Source organism: Hippocampus bargibanti, linkage group LG02 (assembly GCF_051943395.1).
Source record: "Hippocampus bargibanti isolate YZ-2025 linkage group LG02, ASM5194339v1, whole genome shotgun sequence".
Classification (NCBI taxonomy): domain Eukaryota; kingdom Metazoa; phylum Chordata; class Actinopteri; order Syngnathiformes; family Syngnathidae; genus Hippocampus; species Hippocampus bargibanti.
In genome coordinates this window covers 7,870,694-7,892,500 of record NC_142735.1, presented here as the reverse complement: position 1 = coordinate 7,892,500, position 21,807 = coordinate 7,870,694, and positions in this window count along the sequence as shown.

The window sequence follows — 21,807 nt, the reverse complement described above, 5'->3', positions numbered from 1 at the left end:
GGGGATTGGAGCAGCTGAGCTCTGCCACAGAAGATATGTGATGTGCACTTTTGAATAAGAGGAGCGTTTAATGATGGAGGGAGCAATGGGAGAAAGAATGAGAGAGGGGTAATCACATCAAGGGATTAGTGGCTCTTTTCAATGGAGGACAGGGAACAGGCTTGGTGACAGATTGAAGCGGTCTATCTATCTATCTATCTATCTATCTATCTATCTATCTATCTATCTATCTATCTATCTATCTATCTATCTATCTATCTATCTATCTATCTATCTATCTATCTATCTATCTATCTATCTATCTATCTATCTATCTATCTATCTATCTATCTATCCTACCTACGTACCTACCTACGTACCTACCTACCTACCTCTTTTTGTCTGTCTATCTGTCTCTGTCTGTCTGTCTGTCTGTCTATACCTGATGATGATTCACTTACACAGATTCACTTACACAGCCGTCTCTCCTCGCCCCCACCTCTGGGCAACAGTTATGATTTTGGTTTGTAATATTCTCTCAACCTACTTCATACGAGAAAATAATATTCTTCTCCCCTGAGCGTTTGTGTTGGCATGTACCCTTCCTTGAATGATGGCCATTCAGTGGTGAACAAACAAGACATTTGTCTGTATCACCTAAGGGAAGCATTTGCAGCTCATCCTTTGCTTCAATTTTCATTTTGCATGTGACTCATACATTCCAAACTTTGTTGCCAGGACTTGGGCAATGCTGGATGGACGCTACTTGGATGGGAGACGGGTGATTACACAGACTACAATGAAACAATTAACACTTCAAAATATTTGCAGTGCATGCGGCATGTCACAAAATTTCCTGAATAGGTGGCAGAAAATACTGTAAATATTTTCAACCTAAACTATATGATACAAACTATGGCTCTGTTTTTATAGAAAAGTGCATGCGCATTTTGCATAAAAACTGGCATATTGTCATTTTTGTGCCGGGGCCAGTCTCAATTACCATGCTTGGGAATTTGGTAGACCATGTTGGAACTTGGTACACTAAGGACATATTCGATATTGAATGCCGCTGGCACACTTGGTGATGGAAAGCATCCTGCATTTAATCGCAGTTTTATGTTGTGGCGCAAATGGAGGAACATGATTTTGATTAATTTCATCATGATGCAGGCAGAAATATTCTCCGATCCGTTGATAAAGGTCTAGTGGATTTCATTGTTTGTGCACTTGTAGTCCTTTCATTCATAAATATGAAACAACCCCTTTTGACCGCAGCACAGCTGTGCGGGATGATGAGCATGAATTGTCATCGGGAAGACACGGTCACACTCTATCTTCACAATGTTACCCTGGCCGTAGCCAAAATGACATTATCTGCAGGTAAAGATCTGTTTGCAGTTCCTTTTAAACTTAAATTTGTAGCCACAGGCGGAGGAGTGTGGTTTCAAAGAGCACTTGTCACATTCTGTGTGATGGTGGAGTATTTGGAGGACACCAAAATCAGCAGTAAATCAGGAAGGAGCAGGATGGAGTGACCAATATGTATGTAACAAAAATGTACACAGGAGTGCACTGGAGAATTACGAACTACAAGTGCTCAAAGTCTTGGAAATCACAATGGGCCGAAGGAACAAAATATGTAACAGAAAACAAAATGTGACAGATGCTTTGGACACATACACTCACATATTCCCAACTCACAGGACTCAACCAAGAGTGACCAAAGTCAGGGAACTCAATACAAGCAAATCAATCAGCCAAGTGACAACTCGCATTTCCCCCCAAAATATCGATTTAATATGCAGTAGCATCTCACTACTGCATTGGAAAACCACTAGGTAGGATATTGTGAATTTGTAACCTACTACTACCACAATTTAACATTCGTTTTGTCAGGGTATTTTTTAGGACACTACTACTGACTCTCTTTTGATTGTGCAAGTTTTCATAATGATATGGCTACGTGGGGTATGTAAATCCCGTTAGACCGTAGATGTTATACTATGACACATACAGTGGGGGTCAAAAGAAGCACATTTAACTTTCTTTCATCAATAAAAATGTGCATTGGTATTTCCACAAAGTTATTGACATCATACTGTGAGCAGCAGACACAGCTGCATTACGCTTGTATCATCTTACAATAATGGAGTCTCACAGCAGTGGCAAGTGAACCAAAGAAATGCAGTCAGAACAGATCTTCCAGGGGCTAAGTGGAGGTGCAGTGACTGTGCCACGGGCACATCAAGAGACACAGATTAGCGCAGGGATGGAATCTACATACAAAGTAAAATGTTGACAATGCTGGAGAATTCCTGTGTGTATTTCAATTTTTCTCTCATCCTGGCAAACCAGAGTAAACTTCCACAGAGCTGCACTAAAATGCCAACAAGTTTTTTTTTTCTTCTAAAACTGGTTATTCTCTAAGTTTGGTGTGCGCACCACTTCAAGTATGCTCTTTCTAGTGATGCACAAACAAACAATTGAATTGAATCTTCAAACAGAATACAGTGAGACCTCAACTTACGAACTTAATTGGTTCCCAGACAGAGTGTGTAAGGCGAAAAGTGTGTATCTAAAAAAAAAAAATTCCCATAGGAAACCATTAAAATTGGAATAATCCGTTCCCGGGTTTCCATAAAATATACTTTTCCACTAAATAAGCCTTAAAACTACACACAACATACCTTATTCTATGCATAATAAATGTGGTATTGTATTGTAATGAAAGAAATACACTGAAATTTATCATAAAGTCACTTTATTTACATTTGTGATGGTCATTTATGGCTTGATGGAATGGAGTTGGAGGTCGAAGGTCAAAGGGAATTGCTGTTTGGAAAGAGAGGCGCATTACATGAGGACTGTAATTAAAGAAATTAACTGTGCTGTAAAATAAAGTTTTATTTACCTTTTTGATGGTCGTTGATGGCTTATGGAAAGAGAGTCACCTTCCATAAGGACTGTTGGTAACTTAACCTCTGGTGCTGTTCGGTCATGTGCTTCCGCCGAAGATCACTCCGCCAGCCATGGTGGGTGTGTATTATGAAAATAGTGCTTATTATAAGATTTAATGTTCATAAATTTGATGTTTGTAAGACGAAAAGTTTGTAAGTTAAGGTGTTTGTAAGTCGAGGTCTCACTGTAGTTCAAATGTAAAAGCCGACAAACACCATTTCAACAAAAACAGACCTACTTCCCAAACCCAGCATTGATCGTTTGTACAGCTATTTTTATATGAGTATAACATATCAAAATTTAAAGTAGATTATTTTGCTCAAGATGCCGTGTTTTCCATTTAACGTAAGTCAATCACAGCCCATTTGTATTAACGTCGTCACCAATTCACCTCTCGTCACATGCAGCTTCAAGCGTGTCTACGGCCGTTATTTCTCATTTACTTGTGCCAATTATAGCATTCGTTGCCCCCGAAGGTGAGCGTAAAACATGAAACTTGCGATATGTGAATCACAGTCAAAAATAATCTCATCGTTAATGCTCCCATCTTTCACGTCAAAGTGTCAATGATAAGGTCTGCACATTCTCTACAACAACGATGAAGACAACTGGCTCAGTGCAATCCGTGTGACTTGTCTTTCCTTTTGAAGGGTTATGATTGAGGCTTGAAAAGGACAGGTTCACGTTAACTTGAAGGAAAAAGAAATAATAATTCACCCCAAAAAATTGAGTTGTCTACTTTTGCATTGGAACTCACTCAATGTTTAGGTTGCATTTAACTTGATAGTGAAACATATTTGCATTTTGTATTTTAAAACTTTTATTTGTGGTCATTTTCATATGCAGCCCTGTTGCTAGTGCAACCCATTTTAATTGAGTCAATGTTATAGTGGTAGTAGGGGACACGATGGTTAGCACATTGGACTTAAAATGAAAGCTCAAGGGTTTGATCCTTCTACTGTGGAGTTTGCATGTTCTCCACATGCCTGCATGGGTTTTCTCTCGGTTATACAGTAAAGTCTCGTTATATCGATATTCAAGGGAGTCCGAAAAAATATCGATATAACCGGGACTATCGATATATCCGACCCTGTTTGCATGTAATTTTCTCCGTGCGTGCATAGAAATAGTATCGATATAACCGGGACTATCGATACAGTAAAGTCTCGTTATATCGATATTCAAGGGAGTCCGAAAAAATATCGATATAACCGGGACTATCGATATATCCGACCCTGTTTGCATGTAATTTTCTCTGTGCGTGCATAGAAATAGTATCGATATAACCGGGACTATCGATATATCCGATATCGATATAACGAGACTTTACTGTATATCCGATATCGATATAACGAGACTTTACTGTAGTTATATGCTACTGTACTTAAATGTAAAATGATGGCAGTAATTTGAGATTTAAGTATTTAAGTAAGTAAGTAAGTAAGTAAGTAAGTAGTGCATGGTCGAAAAGTTTAAGAACTCCTGCACTTTCAACAGTAGCCAAAATGGAACTGTATAGTGCCACTTAGCAGTTTTTTTGACAACGATACTAGTGCAGCGTGTTCTACCGGAAACAAATTCCTTGTGTGTTCTACATACTTGGCAATAAAGATGATTCTGATTCTGATTCTGATTCTGAAGTTGTCATTTAGCATGAAATGTGCACTACATGCTAATAGACATCATATTTTCTCCGCATAAAATTATTCTATTGGATTCGCCTTTATTAGGCCTGCAGTGGAGAAATTTACATTTCACAGCAGCAAAGTTATAAAAGGAAGAGGAAGGAAAGAAAGAAGTAGAAAAATAAAATGCAGTGGTCTGGGAGATGAATGAATACAGAATACATGGTAGTAGGCTGACTCTTAACAGATTCACTGCCATTACTGAATTTATTCGGGAATTGAAAATATGACGTGGAGCGCATTCCCAAATGTGTTCAGGTTTTGTTTTTTCTTGTGGGGTTGGTGGGGTACCAATGAAGCGCTGGTCAGACCTCTGGCAATATTTTCCCCCTCCACAAGGGAGGAGCATTTGCCTTTTTTACAGCCGCCCCCACTTCCACCTCATATTACTCAAGACCCATATAAATTAGGAAGTGTGGAAGGGTTCTTAGGCTGTATTGAATGTTTATGTAGTCCTAAAACTCAATACAGTATTCTGTGGGTCCTGGAACTTGAGAGACAATGACGAAAAAAACTGACACTGGAGTGGACACATTTTTTGCATGTCTTGCAGTGAAAGGGTTAATTTGGAATTACAGAATAAAGAAGCAGATATTATCATTAATGTTGTTACTTCGGTAAATCTGTTTTTTGTTGCAAATCTGGGGGCCGTGTTCTTAATTTGGTCCTCAAATGCCGAAAGAGATGACACACACGCACACGCACACACACACACACACACACACACACACACACACACACACACACACACACACACGCACGCACACGCGCACACACACACACACACACACACACACACACACACACACACACACACACACACACACACACACAGTGTGCAAGTTTTCTGTCAACTGTGTGCTCATAATGACTGAATCTTATCCCCTCGTGTTCACTGTTGAGTGAGAGAAAAGAGCGATCCCTCCAAACGCTCTCTAAGATTTAGGCTTTGTGTTTTACATGTGTTATCGTGCGGCTTCCCTTCGTTGTCCCCCTCACTTTTGTCTCAGGCTCCCCCCTCTAATTAGGATCGTGTCCCTTTCATTCCTTCGCCTGCGTCTTTCTTCCACCTGTGAGAGCGATAAGAAGACGAGCGCGTCGAGAGAAGAAGTGGGAGAGGAAAAAGAAGAAGAAGAAGAAGAAGAAGAAGAAGAAGGAAGTAACGGGTATAGGAAAGATCAAAAGCCCGCCACACCGAACTGGTGGCGGAGCGTTGGGGAATGCGGTGTCTGAGGAGAGGATGAAGGCGCTTGTCACATCGCATCACACGCACACACGTGCACACACTGGGGCGCGCACAACCTGTGGTGCAGTGGAGCTTCAGAGCCCCGCTGAGCAGAGCTTTGAAACGAAGAAAGCACAAAGAGAATGAAAAAGAAGAATGAAGAACAAGAAAGAAGAAGACACTGTGTTGGATGCTTCATTTTGACCCATATTTGTCCTGACACATGAATCAAACAGTTGAATCTGTTTTGGCAGCGTTGGAAAAAAAGATATACATATCCAAGCGGATCCCACCCGACAACACAACCGGTTGCAAGCACTTCAATTCAAAATTGACATTTTTTTCTGAAAAGACCAAATAGGCATTTGAAGGCATCACATTCCTGACTCGAACTACTCAAACAGCTCTCACCTCGTGTTCTTTTGGCCTCCTTCTTCCTTGGCCCTGAGATTCACCACCCCCACCCCCACCTCTTCTTCTCCCTTGATGCCACCTTGCCTGCAGCCAAGTTCAGAGCTGGCTGTCCCCTGGCCCGCAATGTGGGTTCCTTGGATGTGTGTACGCAAGGTGAGGGCAGTCCTGCTTCTCTGAGTGCGGTCAGGCCATGTTTACATCTCTCTGGCCCTGCAGCCGAGAACCTGGAGTTTTGCGCCGGTGCATCCTCGATAACACCCATAAGACTGCAGAGTAACAGGGGGATCAACTCTTACTCACGTCACGAACTCGCTCACGCATGGATAGCCTACAGTTTCACAGAGCCATGTGTCCCTTTGCATCACGCTCTTCGGTGTTGTCAAATGGTGTCAAACGCAATTTTTTATCGGAAATCATGAAAATAAAAGACTTCCTTTCTGGGTCAACATGTTGCCATCATAAAACCCATATTAAGTCAAAGTCAGCTTTATTGTCGAGTATGCTAATATGCATGACATACAGCACTGATGAAATTTATGTCCTCTCGGACCCGGCGTGCAAGGCATTATACAAACATAATAAACGCGAATATGCACGATTTGCTGGAGAGGGAGGAGCCACTGCGTGTTCAAGTGCCGCCATCTAGGGAAAAAACCCAACTGAAAAGGAAAACACAAATTAATTTCTGTACAACAGAGACAGACATTTAGCGAATGCATATTTGTGCCAAAAGCATGTAGCCATAAGTCATGAAAAAGAGCTTTGAAAAAGTAGCATCCAACATTAGTGATTTTTGCAGACATTTTATGTTCTTTGCTTATTTGTGTCAATATTGCTTTGACTTAACGTATATTCTGATGTATAAGGCGCGCCCAAAAGCCTTCATTTTCTTCAGAAGCTGTCCATGCGCCTTTTCGCAGGTGTGCCTTATATGTGAAGTAATATTGAACCTCAACAAGTCTCGCAACTAATTTCAGTAGCCTCCAATTCCATTTCCCCCTGTAAAAGAAGTACTAAATAACCATAGCCTCGACTGTAGCACCTTATAATGCGGTGTGCCTTATATTTCGAAAACTTTTATATATTCATATAGTATATTAGGAAAATTGTTTTCATTCTTTGAAGGTGCATCTTACAGTCCGGTTCGCCTTATATATAGAAAAAGTTTGAAAATCCACCAATCACTGAGGGTGCGCCTTATAATTCCGGTGCGGCTTATACACTGGAAAATACGGTAAATTTAATTATTACCGTTTACTTACCACGTAACATGGTGTGCTCGTGTTTCAAAGGCCTGTCCCACAATTGGGTTTTTTGTTTTTTTAGGTGTGAGTATCCATGCCGACCTTCCTGTGTGGAGTTTGCATGTTCTTCCTGTACATGTGCACGTTTTTTATGGGATCTCCGACTTCCTCCCACATTTCAATAACATGCATGTGAGGTTAATTAAAGTCTTGAAATTGTTCATAGGTGTAGATGTGACGATGAATGCTGATTTGTCAGTTTTGTCTGATGATTGACGGGTGACGAGTCAACGATGTACATGTGTATGCACCATCGGACAGTTAGGACGGCGGAAAAAATTATTGGCACCGCCCTACCCACTCTCGAGGACTTGCACACTGCAAGAATCCAAACTAGGGCGCGGAAAATCCTACTGGACCCTCCGCACCCTGCCCACCACCTTTTCCAGCTACTCCCCTCAGGGAGGCGCTACCGATCCATGCGCACCAAATCCAGCAGACATTTAAACAGCTTCTTCCCCCAAGCCATTAACTCTTTGAACTCTTTCAACAGTAGCCAAAATGGAACTGTATAGTGCCACTTAGCAGTTTCTTTTTGACAACGATACTAGTGCAGCGTGTTCTACCGGAAACAAATTCCTTGTGTGTTCTACATACTTGGCAATAAAGATGATTCTGATTCTGATTCTGATCTGGGGTAGGGTAAGCCGTCTCGAAAATGGATGGATAGGGTCTAATCCGATCCTATTGCTCTCTGTTTTTTGATCTCTGGACTTTCTTTGCGAACCTCACACCACTTTGAAAGGCTACTGATGTTGTACTTTCCCAGCCTTCTCAGTGTTCTCGTGTGAGGAAAACGAAGGAGATTTTTCTGCATGTTAGCAAAACCGGTCATTGTTTTTTTTCTGCTTGAATGGGATTTGTTTGTCTGAGATATGTTTAACATGAGCTAATCCGCGACATGCAGCAAAGAAGAGAGAGTATTGACTCGCGACGGTTGCTGTACATGACAAACAGTGTGATCTGCCTTTTGTTTTTGGGAACTGATGAATATGCATGTGGTCCCACAAGTGACAGAGTTTAGGGTGGGGGAGCTGAGAGCAGCATGTTAAACAATGGAGTTACATCTCTGACACGCATCCACTGCAAGGCTGGGATTAAAGTCAGCAAAGAGAGAAGGGAAATGGATAGAGATGGAGAGTGGCGCGATAAAGAACGCACTGGCTGCTTATCTATTGAAGAACGGAAGCCTCGAGGAGGCGCGGGGAGTCAGAAGATGAGGAGGGAGGTAAGGGTGGCAAAAAGATGGGTAGGAGGGGCATATTCACCAATCTGATGTATTTAATTTCTTTTCCTGTTAGTGAATCATCAAGGGGATGATCCAAGAGCGGATCATAAGATTGAGTTGGGGAACGAGAGAAAAGCAGATTAATGTATCCGAACAAAGGACCAGTCTCTCCAAGATGGTCATGACACTTCTTCCTTCCGGATCCCTCCCCACACTGTCCTCACGGTTTGCCCACTGTATTTTTTTTCCTTGCCGTTTTTATGACCTAAACAATGAGTAAAATGCCCACACTGCTGCGTCTTGTAAACAAATTCAGTGACTTTAGGGGATTCTGTTTTTTTGTAATCCAAAAGTTCCGACATTTTTATATGCTTCATTCCCTTTTCTGTCATGCAGATCCCCACGGGACTACAGGCAGACCACTTGTTTAGTCTGAACTGCCCTTCTTCACTGAATCCTCCGAAATTTAATGTGAAAAGATCCCACAGATCAAGGCAGCAAAACATTTTCAGTTGGAACTGACCAGACACACGGAACCCAACTCTGGACCATTTAGTGTACAGCCATAGCATAGTTTTCCTTGAGTGCCACCGACATGTACGGCTGGCTGATTTGTTTGGAATTGCTGTTGCTGTTGGCGCAATTCTTTTCCTCCTCGCAGAAGTTTTTAATGGCTCCAGGGAAACCTCTGGTTCACCGTAAGGTCTCCTCATCCCCACCCATGCCCTCCAAATCAAATCAGTTACATATGTCCTTGACATGTGTGTGTAGGGCCAAATAATGTGATGAGTGTTGGATTTTAATACGTCCACACCTTCCCTCAACCCCAGTTACAGCAGAACCCACAGAAGTCTGTAATGTCATCCAAGCTCACGGGTGGTTGACAGTCAATATTAACAAGAGTCTGAGTTGTCTCTGTAGAGTTGGGCAATAAAACCACAAGCGCCTGTACGTGTCACCCCGATACCCACTCCCCGTCTCCATCTCCATTTCACACATACTCTCACCCACTGCCAGAGGCTTGACCGAAGCACTGACCCCTCTTTGGGTATTTTCTCATCCTCCTGCTGCTTAAGGAATCTGTTCCCAGTTCTGAGAGCCAACATGCAGTGATGGATTGATGTGAGAGCCTGTCACTGATACTTGAGTTTGTAGGTGCATCGCCAATCGCTCTTTGCCAAATAACTGGTATTCGTAGATTAAAGTGTCCTTTCTCAGAGTTTGCACGTCTGGAAAGCGACAAAGAGCATCACACGCATGTGCATGCATTCATGGATCCGTGCACCTCCGTGCCGTTGCCTTTGTCAGCACAAACACCTTTCACTGAAGGAGACAGACTGCCTCCTGACAGTTATCCGCTAGTTTTAGTCTCTCTGCGCCTTGCCTAACTTTCTGAGGCTCTTCCTCTCCCAAAATTATCTCTGGGGGAGCGCACAAGGGTAAACTCAACCATTGAGAAACGTCTCATGATCAAGCTTTTTACTTTTTTTCTGCTTGGTTGATGCAGTTCAAATGTGTTCATATTTGTAATCTATTAAAGTTCTGGGCGTATGTTTTTTTTCTCCATTTGCAACCAATTCAATTTTTATTCAAAGTATTATATACAGTATATCTAATATTAACGGGCAGAATTTTGGTACCAATACCTCCCTGAGTGTGTCCGTCGATAATATCATACAAAGTGGGAGCTGGTGTTGTCTTTGATGACCAAAAATGATATGTAGAGGCCAGAAGCGGGACTATCACCATTCCATAGTCTGCGTGGAATGAATATATATAAACGCACGATCTCTGCATGCACCAGAGATACAAATTTAAATAACAACAATGTACGGTTTGAGGAGCGGCGGTATTTCCTTCCAACATAACAACAAACACAAGAACTTTGTTGCTTTTCACTTTGGCGGGGTTGCTATTTGGATGATAAGTCAGAGTGTTTCTTCACAGGCATTCGAGAACCGATGCACTTGCATTGAATGTGTACCAATGTAAACTCTGAAATGTAGGGGCAGTCAAGATGGAACAGTGTACGAACATCGGAAGGCTAAAAAACAGGGTCACTGTTAACCACAACATCTCAGACAGCGCCTGTGTCAAAAGTCATTTATAATCATATGAATTTACATAAAAATTGACCCGATTAAATACTTACTCACACTTGAGAAAAGTCACATATGAGACCATTTTGGTCACTGTCTACGTGACCACACTGACAACTGGCGTCGAAAATCTTGAATGAATAGCAACCGATCCCAGTTCCTACAATCGTCGTGGTCAGATGTGGGAACAGTAGTTCTTCTTGTGTCGACGATAGAGAATGCATGCATGAACATATGTACGTTGTACACTGCAAACATTTGCGGGGGGTTGGAGTTAAACATAGGGTCTTACGATGCACCTGCACTCAATACGAGCCCTATGCCCTCTCCACCACATCACTCGAATGCAACACACACATGCACACATACACAAATACACACATGACCTGCTCATGTGTTCTTGAGCAGTCCACCAGAGCACAACCGTTTGTCATGCCTCCACTGGCAGGCATTACACATGAGCACCCCCCACTCCTACACGGAATCTTTTGTCTTTCATTCAAGCGGCAGTTACAACAGGATATCCTGTGTGTTTATGTTTCCCTCACTTGTGAAACAGATGTGCTCAATTGACTCAAAAAAGAAAGCTCAGGGCTGGAAATGCTGTCAAAGTATCATGACTGTGCCTCGCACCAGGTGCCAGTTTCTCTATAGATTCCATTAATTTTATTTTTTACATTTTTACTCGTCTCGTCTATTGCACATCTTGTAAAATATGCCATTGGCCAGCCGTCTATAATTCTCTCACTAGATATAAAAGGAAAGGAAGGTGTTGAATTATGGATATGAATTGGGCAAATAGTATCTGATTCAGCGGTTGATTACACCTGACTCAGCTGCACTTATGAAGTAATCCAGTTCAATGAGCCGGCTTTTTTAGTCTGTCTGTCTGTCGACATCGATACAAGTCCATGTGTTTCCTCTTTTCACTTCATGTTAACTCCCACGTCTCTCAGTTTCCATTCTACTGCATCTCCAAGGTGACGGCTCGCTTGGCCCACTACGGTTGATGCCTAAAGGCTCCTGGACTTCTGGGTCCGCTGTCCTCAGGGATTTGTGGTCAGAGGTTGTCCTTCCATATTGCTTATGACCAAACCGAGACTGCTTGGTTTTTTCATGGGTACTGTCTGGGTATGTTAGCCTGTGATGACTTACTCTCCATCTCGATCAGAACTCCCCAAAGCCAAGATATGAGGAAGCAAGCACATGTGTTCTGAGAAAGGGAATCTCTGGGGCTTTCCTGGGAAATAACATTAAACCTCATATATAACATACAGTATGTGAACAGACACCCTACCTACTGAACTATCCCACATTTGCTGGAATGTGCCGAGAAAAGCACCCGGTATGCCTCGGTGTGTTTGTAACCCTATAAATAAAGGTGGGGTTGGGACATGTGGTTGACCATAATTACAGAGAGCCTGTTTCAGACAAGGGGCAATGTCTGTGTGCGCGCGTGCGTGCGTCTGTCAAAACATTTGACAGAAATGCTGTTATGTAACTGAATTGTACGTGTTTGATGCAGATCTTGTCCTCTAACAGATCCAGTTTTAAAATGTGATTCAAAGAGAGATTTTTGAGCCATTATTCAAGCACACGTGGAAATGAAGAAGATGCTCGCCGTCAGTCCTGATCAAAGCGCTGAGACTCTGTTTTTAGTCTCTTTCGCTATGTGTATTTTCATGACTGCCGAGTGCATGTTCACAAGCGAAATCTCCATCTGGCTACTGTGAAATGAAGTTCACAGCATTGGAGTTGAGATGTAAACACACATTCACACAGTGTTCTCTTTCTCGCTAAGCTGCCGAGACAGACATTTACCAAACTGTGCTGTATGTTGCATGTCCGTACCAGCCAAGAATGGTTCAATGGCGTGTATGTGTGTGCGCGCGTGCGCGCAAGCATAGCCGAGATTTTCTTTCTTACACATGAGGCATAACTACTCAAAGCAGCCAAAATAGTGCTATAACATCTATACTCAGCCGCCTGGCGCAATTTGTTCCAAGGGCTGTTGCCTTGCTATACAAATCCTAGATACATAGACACCTCACAGCAGCTCCTTCTATTTGCGTCAACAGGCCAGCTGCCATAAGAATAAACGCATCATAGTTTGAATCTTGTTTTCACCCAAGCAAGTATTTTATTCTACTTAATTAAAGCCAAATGCAAAAGCATGTTTGGGACAGCCAAGATTTTTAGTGTAAACACAAGCCGGCAAGTTGGTGTTATTGTAGCTGTCATCCCTGGTCCCCCACCCTCTTTATCTTCCTACTCTTGTGGTTTGACATAGGAATCCAGCATTCCGTGCAGCATAATTTACGCACGGGTTTTAGAATTGTTTTCTGTATTTTTCATTGAAGACAATTTATTTTTAAATCATGTCCGAAATTACTTGTACGGTAAAACATTCAAATTCCAAAGCTGTTTTCATGATGAAGAATAATTGATATGGAACTGATTGGATTGGACTGTTACTGTCATAAAACGGTCCACTTTTCAGAGACACTTTTAATGGTACTTAACTGACATCAGAAAAAAAGTTTTATAGCATGTAAAATACCCAAAACATGCAGGCTGATATTTTTAGTCAAATGCAAAACACCAATAAAAATGAAAAAAAAAACACTTAAAGTGTGAAAATAAAAACACTCAAAGTGTGCTAAAACTGCAACAAATTGAGCTGCGAATTGGGAATTTTCAGAAAGTCCCCAGTTCGTGACGTCACGCCAAGACATCTTGCCTTGCTCGAGAATCAAAACAATGGCTTCAGATTCGGAGAAGATGCTTTCGTGTTACTCATCCAGTTATGAATATGATTCAAATAGTTCTGAAGTGGAAAGCATAAATGTTTGCAATCGATGAAAGGAGTCCTCCCATATCAATTCGAGCCGTCAATGACAGCAATGTAGCACCCAGAAAATGCACAAGATGACGCCCAATCTCCGTTGTAAATGGGCTGATTTGTCTGCTGCAAATTTGTGTCAGCGAATATGAAATAGTTATCTTGGTGCAACACACAATGATTCACCATTGCGTTATTTATGTGTTTTCCTTCAGCACTGATCAGCACGAATTTTTCAGACCAAACAAAGTAGCGCAAAATGCATTGTGTGTCGCTTTCTCGTTCCAAACGTGACGTCACGTAAGGATCGTCATCAACTCACAAACAACACTTGCTGAATATTCAGGGCGAGTCTTAAAACGGAAAATATAGCTATATGCAGTGGAATCATGAAGGATCTCTCGCAGGTGCACCTCATTGTGTCTCATTTGTGACACTCTCCATGGACCTTCAGCATAGTCGTCCATCAAACATTTGGAGCGGGATTGTCTCATGACACTAAATTTTGTTTTCTGTTAGGCGGCGTTGTGCCTGACTGGTTAGCACGTCCGCCTTGCAATGCAGATTCGCAGGTACTCTGATTTCCTCAGCACGAATGATTGTTCATCTACAGTGTGATTGGCCGTCAACCAGTTCAGGAGTACCGGGACAGCTTGTGAGGCTTGTGAGGATAAGCGGATTGGAAAATTGATAGATGGATGCATAATAGCAAAATGAATAATACAAGTCCAATGTAACTTGACTACGATAACTAAGAACGATATTTTGCTGGTGGTATAATCTCACTGCATTGCTTAGCTGTCAGGTTGATTTTAATTTTTAAAATTTACCATTGGTATTTATTTTTATCACTGTTTATTATTTTACTTAGCTTATAGCCACTCAATCGGATGCATACCTTTGTAGCACACTACATAAAATGCAGGCCAGACACAAGCAGGCATGGAAAGAGAGATAAAGAGTGATGGGCAATGTTCCCTCGAAGCAACTGCGCACTGTGTGACGCCACCACACACATTTCATTTCGACACTCATTCCTTTATTTCCGCTTCAGTTTAATTGATGAACAGGATACCACATTTCATTTACAGTTTCAGTAGCGTGTAGAGTTGTTCGACCAGAATTAGAATTTAAAGCCTACTGTGAAACAAACAAATTCACGCACACTCACCACTGACCAGACTCTGCAGGCTGCATGTGGCTCCCTCCATTCAGGAAGTCCAAATATGTGCATAGTTCACAGCCCCTTAAATTTTCGTTTGATTAAAATTTGAATTGAGACTTGAGTATATTTCTGTTATAAATCTCTTCTCAACTATATCTATTTTAATATATAGGTGAGTTGATATTTTTTTTAATTCTTGTAACGTGCTGGCATCATGCATCCATCCTGTTATGTTCTCAGGTTTTGAAGTTTTGGTGTGATACTGGTTTGTTGGCCGTCTGCATGTCTCATATTGCTCACGTGGTTCAAGGAATGCTTTGGAAGTTTATTTGGCTCAGGCTCAGTGAACAAAGTGTTTTTTTTCTGTGAGTCATCAGCAAAATTGCCCCTTCATCAGTGACAGACCGAGAGGTTAGTGATGATTACACTGACCGTCAAAAACCCAATTTGGTTAGTGCATAGTCTGTTGTGTTCATTCATTCATTCATTCATTTATTCATTCATTCATTCATTCATTTATTCTCCGTACCGCTTATTCCTCAGTAGAGTTGTGGTGGGTGCTGGAGCCTATCCCAGTCGTCTTTGGGCACTAGGCGGGGGACACCCTGAATTGGTTGCCAGGCAATCGCAGGGCACATCGAGACAAGGGACAATCAGTCTGCCATGCATGTTTTTGCAATGTGGGATGAAACCGGAGGACCCGGAGAAAACCCACGCAGGCTCGAAGAGAACATGCAAACCCCACAGAGTGAAAACCACTGGACTGCCGGGCTGCCGTCAAAACATTCCAATCAAACAAAAACAAAAGAATTCTGACGCCTCTGAAAAGCGATCGCCTTATCTACAATGTTTGCTAATTTATTTAACCCTCATATTATGTTCAGAGGTCAATTTTACCCGTTTATATGTTTGTTTTGTTCTGAATTATCCCAATGGGATAAAAAAATATGGTGCCTCTATTTTCAAGTATGTTTATAACATCTCAGAAACAGTTGCTGCTGATGGCAACTATTATTTGACTGTTTTGTGTGGATTTTACATACGGGTAAAAATGACCCGCAACATAATCAATGGGATTTTTTTAACATAATATGAGGGTTCATTAATATTTTCAGTTTTTCGTCATTCTTCAGCAAAACACGCATCTGGCAGGGATAGGACTTTTGTTAGTATTGATGGAATGTCTACCTTTTTTGAAAAGTAAAATAAAAGTGCTTGATTTTACCAGCAGTTGAGTCCAAATGAATGGTTGTATCTACATGTTCACTTTTTACTGATTTAGAATTAATATTTTGATGTTTTCTCTGTGTTATACAATACAATAACATACATATTTGATATTAATAGTGCTTTAACAACAGTTGAAGCTGTAACACAGCGCTTAACATGGACAACTATGTCTTGGCTTACGAACTTAATTGGTTACCAGACAGAGTGTATAAGTCGAAAAGTTTCGCATAGGAAACCATTAAAATGAGAATAATCCGTTCCCAGTTCCCCATAAAACATAATTTTCTACTTTCTAATGTTGTAAGCCTTAAAACTACACAAAATATACCTTATTTTATGTATAATAAATGTGCTATAGTATTATGATTAAAGAAATAAACTGTATTGTACAATAAAGTCATTTTATTTACCTTTGTGATGGTCGTTAATGGCTTGATGGAATGGAGTGTCCGGTTTCCTCAGCATTAAACACTTGATGAGAAACATAGGCTTCTTTCACCATCTTGAGGAATGATCCCTTGTAGGTGCTTTCTCTGTGATAATTGTATCTAGTTCATCATCAATTGTGATCTGTTTAGCTGGGTTGATAGCTTTTTGCATCAAGTGTACAGATGACTTGTGCGGGATATTTGTGGAGCCTGATTGATGGGATATTTTATATCTACTCTGCTTTTGAACTATCAATAAAGTTGAAATGGCTCCAAATTTCACTGTTTTCTATCAATTTTCTCATTATTTCACTTACCTATCACCTCCCTTACGTGTGTGTTTTCTCACTCTCTCTCTGTCTACCTGTGTCTTTAATGTTTAACCCCCCCCCCCCCCCCCCACTGCTGGGTTCTTGACCAATCACGTGGCTTTAACCGAAGACGCCATTTTGTTTTTGGGAGAACGGCCTCACACTCTCTCTGTCTATAACCCCATCCCCCACTGCTGCGTTCTTCACCAATCACGTGGCTTTAACCGAAGACTCGGGACGGGGAATAGAGTACAAAAACAGTGGCCACCATTTTCTTGTTAGGAGAACGGGCTCGTTCGTGAACAACACATCACTCATTGTGGCAGCTCCGTGTTCGTAAACCGAGGTTTCACTGTATTTTTTCGTAGGTCTCACACACACACACGCACACACACACACACACACACACACACACACACACACACACACACACACACACACACACACACACACACACACACACACACACACACGCACACACACACACAAACGTGATATAGCAGGACAACGAACGACAAAACTTTCTTTCATTGTATTTATTTTCTTTATTTTTTTCTGCAGCACAACTCGAATCATCAGCCTTCAGTTCCAAAGCTCAAGTCATTACCGATGAGAAACTGCCACTATCTTAAAACACACCTCACTCCTGTTGCGCTCCTGTGTGACAATTACTCTGATGTGATCACTGAACATTTTATTTTAGAGGTAGCCCTTAACTGTGATAATGTATTTCAAGCCAACAAGATAAAAGTGAACCAACTGCAGTCACATAAGTGCCACACTTCCATCTCAATATTTTAAAATCTTCCCTTTCACCACTGGGCCTCATTAAAGATTCAGAAGAAACAAATGAAACACTCTCTTAAAAGCTTGAACCAATAAGCTTTTACAAGCTTGTCGGCCTCCATTCGATTAACACGCTCAACTAAAGTGTTCCAGATGAGAGGAAATACAGCGCTGAAAGAATGTTCAAATAACACACTTTCCTGATGCTGGTGCAGAATGCACCACATTGGTACAGAAATATATACTTATTTAGTTTATTGCTTGAAGAAAATTGAATTGCTACCACAGATGTAATATTCAGATCTTAAAGGGGCTGCAAGGCCATGAAGATAAATGAGTGACAGAAGAGGAATGTGTGGAGCCTTTGGGGTTTCATCACACACCTAAGGTGTCTCCAGCATTTAGCATCATCTCCACTTACTCTAAATACACGACACTGGCTCTCGTCATCTGGGAGATGTGGAAAGATATGAGCTTCTTCCGAGGAATCACGCTGTAACAGTACATATCAAAAGTAGTGCAGAGTCCTTCCATGTTGGTCTTTCTGCTTTTGTCCGAGTTCCTCTAGGTGTCACTAAAGATGCTCATGGACCAGTTGTGTTCTTCAGGAAGTGCAGCGCTTTTGCCTGTCTGAAGTAGTCTCCTGAGCCGCATGGTTACCGTGGTGATATCGTCTCCCAGGTGCACCAGTCACTTAATACACTTGTGTCTCTCAGGCTTCAACTCAGTTTGCGCACATGCCTAAACACGGGCATGTGCTCACTACTCAAGACTCTCCACCTCAACCCCCCCAAAAATATAACTGAGACAACCATCATTAGCACCACGTCCCCATAGAGTAGGGGTGTCAGTCTCCACGCTGCACAGAGTGCACCGAGTGCTTCCACAGGTGTTCCACCATCCCAGACCCCTCCTCCCACCCCCCTACCCACAGAGTGCTCGCTAATGAGAGTGAAAATGAGAACAATGGGGAGAGGAGCTCATGTGGGCTTCGTTGATCTTGTTAATTGCATCCATAGATGCACTCCGCTCTCTTTGAAGTGTGTCTGAAGAGGCTGACAATTACAGCCCATCATGTCCATGCTGCAAGACAGGCAGCCATCGGAGAGAAATCATGCTACTGTACCGTTTCTACACGTGTGTGATGTAAATGATGATGAAGAGGAGGTCTTGTAAGGCGATTAAAATCTATAACAAGAATCGTCCTGGCTGATGGAGAGAAATCATGCGACTGTAGCTGTAACTGCAGCTGATACATTTGTTTATGACTGCTATCCCATAGTTGACCAGCAGATGGCTGTGCATTATTTTCTTGACATTGCGTTGGGTTGTTGTCGCTTCCGGTGCAGGTTTTGCTTTCCGTACTTTGTTATTTAAGTTTCATTTTACTGAGAAGACGGCGAGAATCGACATGCTTTATCGCTGTACTGTTTAGCAACGAAAAGACAAAAGGCCAAAGACCAAAAACTCCTATTTCGGACAGAAAGCGGGTGAAGTGGTTTGTATGATTTTATTGCATACGTTTTATTTCATTGACGTAAAGTCCAAATGTTTATGTGTAAATAATAGCTATATTTTTAGACTTGTTTGTAGTTCTACGGTGATGGTGGTGTCGTTGATGATTCAGCATGCAAGTGATATCACATGAAAGAAGTAACCATCAGTACAAAGAACCGGAGTCCTCTGTTTGGAATGGCAGCACAGTACCGTTTCTGCATGTGTGTGACGTGAATGATGATGAGGAAGAGGTCTTCTAAGGTGATTAAAAACTATAACCAGAATCGTCCTGGCTGACTTTTACACACACGTACAGAACAAAAACAAATAGTAGCAGTACATTCTGGGCGGCAATAGAAGTACAGATACTTTCCTAAGGTAAAGGTTTTGAGGAAAAAAATTGTGCTTAGGTACCGTCAATTGTTTGTTTGTGTAAATTATGCGACAATTTTATGATATCAATATTAATTGCCAACTTAATAGAAAATGTGACTATTTATTGTTATCTCAAAATATATTTAGTCCCTTCCACTTTATGTAAGAAAAATGTATTGAACAATGTGAACACGATTCCCCCCCCCCTCCCTACATGTCCTTGTGTGTGCCACTACTTGCCAATTGTCACCCAGACTGGCAGCACTTTCTAAATTGTAGCAGTTCATAATGCTTTAATGAGCTAATTGCTATAAACTTTGGTTAATGGGTGTTATGTTTTAGCTTTAAACTGCTTGAACCTAATATACAAAATAAGTAAAAATCTGATTTGTAAATTAGTATGAATTAAAGAGATTTTCAGTGTACATTGAGTCAATATCTATCTGTCTGTCTGTCCGTCCGTCCGTCCATCATCTATCTATCATCTATCGAATGATTGATTGATTTCTGTGACAGTGTGACCACAGATTCAGCTCACACACACTTTGCATAACATCAGAATTCCATGTTGTAAGCCTTTAAATCAATGAGGAGTATTTCTGTTGCGCTGCCTTCCAAGTGGCTAGTTAGCAGGTCGCGACATGGAGTGAGCCGCATCTCTGTCACACTTCCTAATGTGAAAATCTTAATGGGTTATTAGTGGCAAACTTGAAGTCATGAGCCTTGACCACTGCTGTAACCCAACTGTGAGCGAGGGGTACATTTTAGCTGAGTGACAAAATGATTCTCTGCCACCACCAAACAAACTTCAAAAATTGTGTGAATGCTGATGAATGCTATCTTGACAAACACATGAAGGACTGAGGCTGCTGGTTGATCACAGCATATCAGAACATGCATCATAACTAACTGGAAGCAGTATTACAACATTAGAACAAAACAATCACATTCTTATCAAGACATGTACACTATTAAATACTAAATGTATACGACAGTCATCATATTGAATCAAAAGTGAGCAGCATTCGGTCGTAAATTAAACTTCTATTGATCACGATGAAAATGTCAGAAAGACATTGTTAAGTTAACACACCAGTGACCTTTTTACATCTGAAACCTTGTAACACCAACCAGTCACACAAAAACAGTGAGAGAGAATTAGGTCCAATTTGTGCATTTTCAGTGAGTGGTGTTCTGGTACAGACGCTCCCACCTGATGAACGAGATACGTTCCGAGCGGTCGTTCGTAAGGTGAATTTGATCGTAAATTGCTTCAGTGCTATATTTTGCATGGAGTGTATGTTTAAGTCAAACACTGAATGGGGAAGTATAAAACACAGACGCTCAAACAGTCGTAAAATAAATTCACACCTTCTGTAGTATGATGACATATATCCTTGGGTCATCAGTAAGCCATTGTTTAAGCTGCTGTCACGTCATTACTGAATTAGCAGCCATTATTTTCTGTATTGCATCACCATTCGCCTACTCATCGGAGCGTCAACTTCGAAGAGGGGTTTCCTCCCCGCCCACACATTCTACTGCGTGCGTGCGTGTGCATACACACCCAATCGGATGTTTGCAACCATCGGCGTAACACGCTATGATCGAGCAGCAAAATTTCCAGCTAAACAAGGCAATAGTCATCATGGTTCTGCACGGGTCTGAGACAGCACAAAAAAAAAATCATCTGTTCTTACAATTCACTGCGGCGGATGCAGTCCAAAAAAACTACATGAAGTGGATCTTTTGAAGCCACTGGATAACGCGGCCTGTGAATTGTTTTTCTAGAATTCAAGAACCACATGCGGTCGATTTGAGTCAGGCTGAAATGCGGCCTTCGGAGGCCACAACCAGTTAATATGGACACGGCCGCTGACATCTCGTGCACATACTAACAATGCAAATAAGAGACACTTTGTGATGCTAAAGATGAAGATATTAAGGTTAGTCGTGTGTTTTGTAGAGAAGTGCTTCCGACCATTAAATAAATTACACTTGAAGAAACCTTCAGAGTTACAAAATGGTGGAGTCTGGTTTCCGGTACAAAAGCTTGTGTGAAGCAAAGCTGTCAAAAAAAGCAGGAAGTCCATGAATTTATTATTTCTATATATTTGAACATTTTTCGGTACAAATGTTACTGTAAGTATTAGTCATACATTATCAAAAGTTAATCATCCATCCATCCATTATCTGTACTGCTTCATCCTCACAACGTTAGATTTTCAAGGTAACTGCGGCAAAACTGCACAAGTATTTCAGTTATGAAAATATGTGT